The following is a 5,461-nucleotide window of genomic DNA, read 5'->3' on the forward strand; positions in this document are numbered from 1 at the left end:
ATCATTTTGGAGCCCTGTATTTTTACACTGATCACCACAGCGCTGAGCTCCTTCTCCAGCTTCTTGTAGATGAGCAGCTTGGTTAAGCTGAGGCTACACAGCCTGGGCAGGCAGGTGGGGCTGGAGCATTGCACCTCCCAGGTGGAAAACAAGTTCAGGGGCACCTGTGTGTTGAGTGCGGCGGGCATGCTGTCCAGGCCCGCGGGTGCCGAGATGGGGGTCTGATTTCTATCCTGTGTTGGGAGAGGGGGACATGCCATCAGAGGCAGCTCAGAAACTGCCAGGTGGGTTGGGGGCTGCAGCTCAGACCAAACCCCAAGCACTCAGTGATTGGTGCAAGAGGTGGGGCAGGAGTGATTGCAGGGACCTCTTGCTAACCTGGCGGCCTTGCATACATAGAGACCTAAAGTAACCACAAAGGATGGTCTGAAATTAAAGTGGTTGTTTTTTAACTCAAAGCAGTGGTGTCCTAGGCTGTCATCTTCCCTGAAAAAGGTCAATCTTTATCTTAACTGAGCCTGTCTATTGTCTTTTTGAATCTCTCCTATAAAGAAAGAGCTAATATGCTAATGGTAGTCATGCCCTTGTGCCCTCACGCCATCGTGCTGGGGGACCTGAGGCTGCGCCCCTCGCCCGGCAGGGCTTGACGGGGGACCTGAGACCGTGTCTGCCACCCCGGCACCATGCCGGGGGACCTGAGGCTGCACCAGGGGACCTGAGGCCATGCCTCCCACCTGGTGGGGTTTGATAGGGGACCTAAGGTTGCACCCCCTGCCCTCTGGGGCTTGACAGGAGTAGGGCCAGCTGGGTCTGGGTCTTACACAATTTGCAGGCTTGCACTTGATTTGGGTGGGTGGGGACTTGACTCTGGGTCCCGCGGCACGCCCCAGACTGTGATAGGAGGGAGATTTTCATATACATTTTACTAATTTTCTTTCATCTCTGACACTTCTATCATAGAGAAAGGGCAAATAGTAATATTAAAATATTGCCTCTAATTCCCTTTTAATATGCATGAATTTCGTGCACCAGGACACTAGTAACAACATATTTTTGGAATGTCAAAGTAATTTTCCTTTTTATTCAGACTCCTCAAAGCACAGGCACCGCTCTGCTCTCTGCAGAGACCACACATCTCTCATTTTTACCGAGTTCACTGTTGACTGTTAACTACACTGCACACACCTCAGTGAAAGAAGTGCGTGTCTATCATTTTACCTCCTATCCAGGCCCAGAGATTTCCCTGCTGTGCTTTCTCCTGCTTCCCTCATCTATCAACAGTGCACTTCATGGGACCCACACAACTGTCCACTTTTGATTGTAATGTATAAATTGAGGTGCACAGCTGCCATTCTCCACAGCGTAATTATCTCCTTTGGTTGAGATTTTGCTTCACCGCAATTGTCTACACTTTGGCTCAAATAAACACAAAAATTCTACACAGGTTTCCATGTTTCTACATGGACAAGAGAAAAGGTTCTCGGCAGGCAACGTAGACTTGGAGGTGAGTTATGATGAGACACATTGGTGTCTTAGTCATTTCTTAGCAGAGGATGGACAGCACCTCCCTGTGTTAACAAGGTCACCCTGGGATTTCTGACAGAACATCCCACTCTAAGATGGGAACACAGAGGCTTTTCCTGGGGTGAGAGGGTCTGGATATTAGGACAAGTCGGGTGTTCAGGGCAGCACTGTTGACATGACAACAGGAGGGGATCACGTCCAGGTCCCACAGCAGCGAACAGCTAGGTAGCCAGCCCTGACAACAGGTACCCCTCCTGGTATGTTGTGCAGCCCAGGGAGGCCCCAACCCCTGACCTGGAGGGGCCACAGGGATGTGGTCCTCAGGGCAGCAAATGGCAAAGCAACAGACTTGGTACCTTGAGCGCCATGTCCTTTTGGGAAAAGCATCCCTATTAATCATGATGATGTGTAAGAGTGGGAGAAGGTGTGTAAGGATTGTCAAGCCAACATGGACATATGGAGATGGGCATTAAAAAGGGATAGTCTGGCCCTGGCCAGTTTGGCTCAGTGGATGGAACGTCGGCCTATGGACTGAAGGGTTCTAGGTTCGATTCTGGCCTGAGAATGTGCCTTGGTTGGGGGCACCTCCCCAGTGGGGAGTGTGCAGGAGGCAGCTGATCAATGTTTCTCTCTCATCGATGTTTCTGGCTCTCTATCCCTCTCCCTTCCTCCCTGTAAAAAAAAAAAAATCAGTGACATATATATTTAAAAAGGGGGGAGGTGGAGTCTATAGAAAAATGCAAAAATACTCCTACTGAGCATGATGTGAAATGGAGCAAAGACTCTCTTCTGATATTCCTAAAACTTTGTGGGCAGTGACTTTGCATCTCATCTGAAAGGGGCTAGACAGTGAGAGTGGGTTGTGGGGAGGATAGGGGCCCCAGATTCCTTTGGAAATTGGACTCTAGGAGGGACCTAGGGGAGTAGCAGGGCAGCTTATGGAACCCAGGGCTCCCTTTGACTACATGGACCCTGGAGTCTGGGTCACCTCAGCACCTGCACTCACCCTGCAGCCATGCTGCACGCTGGAAGGTGTATGGGGCCACTGTGCCTCCTCCACGGGCATGAAGTTGAGGATTCCATCAGTCAGCTCCTCTCCGTTCTCCTCTTCGGAGCTCAGGACTGGAAATGGGAACTGTAAAGACAGTTCCCAGTCACCAGGAGAAAAGCCTCTGAGCCCTGTTTTGCTGGTTCTGTAACCCATGTGACCCTCAATTCCAGACACACACATCGTGATGCACTCAGACCTCCACTGTGGAGGAAAAGGGGTGACAGTCTGAGGGCTAGGGTTCCCATTGGCACAGATAAGGGACCCCTCTGGAACCCCACCTCCACCTGCCTGCCCTGTCCTGGGGTCTGATCACAGCAGGACCCCTAGGTGATCCACTGCCCCGAAAGCTGTTCCCACCCCAGGCTTCTCCCTACTGGTCCCTCATCCCCACACATGAAGGGGAGGGGATGTGGGCTGCACAGGGATGGCACACAGAGGTGGCCTGGCCTGAATGGGTCTGACCCCGGTCACCTTGTGTTACCTGAGACCAAAAGCTAGGAAGTGGATAGATACGTCGGGGACGACGGTTGAGCAAACGTCGAAGCCGTCCGAAAAAGCTCTCACTGTTGGGTCTCCGGAAGCGAGAGAACCAATCACGGAGAGCACGACAAGAAAACATCTTGCTCTGGCAAATGCCTCTTGGCAAGTGAGCTGCCTGGTGGGCTAGATGTGGTTGCCTGGTTACGGGGGTTGCAAGTCCTATTGGATAGTGACCTCATACCTGGGATTGTCATCCCTGAGTCCACTCATCTCATGACAGCTATGCAAGTAGTCCTGTGGGCTGCTGTCTGCAGACCCCTCTTCTCCATGAAACACCTTATCATTACACAGTGGCACCAGCACACCCCTCTACCCAGCCCCCTAGAAGCTCTGGGTGCAGCCAGGGTCCCAGACTTGAGGAAGCCGACCTTGGTTCAGACTCAAACCCTCATTCTTTTTTTTAAAAAAGAATATATTTTGTTGATTTTTTACAGAGAGGAAGGTAGAAAGATAGAGAGCTAGAAACATCAATGAGAGAGAAACACTGATCAGCTGCCTCCTGCACATCTCCTACTGGGGATGTGCCCGCAACCCAGGTACATGCCCCTGACCGGAATCGAACCCGGGACCTTTCAGTCCGCAGGCCGATGCTCCATCCACTGAGCCAAACCGGTTTCTGCTCAAACCCTCATTCTTACCTCTTCTTGATCCTGGATAAGTCATTGCGCCTGTCAGGCCCATCTCTCTCCTACCTGCACAGTGGGTTATGGAGCAACTGCTTCTTAGGGCTGTTCAGGCTCCTGTGGGGGAGGAGCTGTAAAGTAGGAGAACAGTGACATGTAGGTCGTGCCTCCAACCTTTTTCCTTCCTGTTGTCACCTCCTCTGTGTCTGCTTTTCTTCTAATCTCACCCAAGGTCATCACATCTAGAGAGAGAGAGAGAGAGAGAGAGAGTGTGTGTGTGTGTGTGTGTGTGTGTGTGTGTGTGTGTGTGTGTACATGCCAGTGCCCGCTTTCTGGATCCCACAAGAAAACAGCCTCCACATAGGGAGGAACAGGCAAGAGCTGCCCAGTGTGTCAGGATTTCTAATTTCCAGACCAACTCTGTGGGAGGTAGGAGCCTTGGCCTGGAAGGCCTGAGCATTCCTGAACTCTGGACTCTGAATGTCATGTACCTGGGCCAATCCCTGCTTGACTACGGGCTTCAGTTTCCCAGTTATCCAATGAGGGTGTGATCCACAACTACTTAAGCATGAGCTCAGCATAAAGGGCTCAGCTTTGTCCACTGTGGGTGGTTTGTGGACAGAGGTGCACCTTCGTGATTCCAGATCTGGGCGCCTTTTCAAGCAAATACTGTCTAGTCTGCCGAGTGCACACCGTCTCCCCCATGCCATCTCCATGTCTGTACACGATTCCACCAGCACAGCCTTTTCCAGAGCCCTGAGGAAACCTGGGGGCACCTAGGACCTCACCTTTGAGGACACAGCTGGGTTTATCTCAGGCTCTGCATTCTGACCGTCTGGTATCCTGGGCAAGGCATGGACCTCTCAGGTCACCAGTTCCCTCCTCAGTGACTCCCCACGGTCTGCACCTTCCTTGTGTGGTGTGAATGTGTGCCCTCCCCATAAGTGTGGGTGTCCGTAGTGACTCCATAGAAGACGGCAAAGGGATCCAACTCGACCTCCATGATTTGGTTCTAAAAGTCAGTGCCTGGCCCGGCCAGAGTGGTTGAGCATCATCCTGTGCACTGAAGGATTGCTGTTCGGTTCCTGGTCAGGGCACATACCTAGGTTGTGGGTTTGATCCCTATCGGTGTGCATACAGTAGGCAACCAATTGATGCTTCTCTCACACATTGATGTCTCTCTCTCTCTCTCTCTCTCTCTCTCTCTCTCTCTCTGTCTGTCTCTCTCCCTCCCTCTGCCTCTAGTCAATTTGGGGGGGGGGAATAACAATTTTAAAGCAAATTCATTTTATTTATTTTTTTAATCTTTATTGTTGAAAGTGTTACATATGTCCCCTTTTTTCCCAATTGACCACTTCTAAACAATCCCTGTCCCCCACCCTATTGGTGAAGACAATAGGCCCTCACCACCCTACTCTCTGTGTCCCTGGGTTATGCATATATGCATACAAGTTCTTTGGTTGGTCTCTTCCCACCCTGAAAAATTTTTAAATATTCAGTGCCTACCCACTTGCTCACTCTGACCTGTGTTCTCTCTCTCTCTCTCTCTCTCTCTCTCTCTCTCTCTCTCTCTCTCTCTCTCTCTCTCTCCCTCTCTCTCTCTCCACACTGAGGAATTAGCCTCTGTGCTGTGAGTTGCTATCTGGAGAGACCCACATGGCCTGGCACTGAATGAGACCAACAGATAGAGAGGAAGTCAAGCCTTCCATCCAAACTGAATCCC

This window comes from Myotis daubentonii, chromosome 16 (genome assembly GCF_963259705.1).
Source record: "Myotis daubentonii chromosome 16, mMyoDau2.1, whole genome shotgun sequence".
NCBI classification, from domain to species: domain Eukaryota; kingdom Metazoa; phylum Chordata; class Mammalia; order Chiroptera; family Vespertilionidae; genus Myotis; species Myotis daubentonii.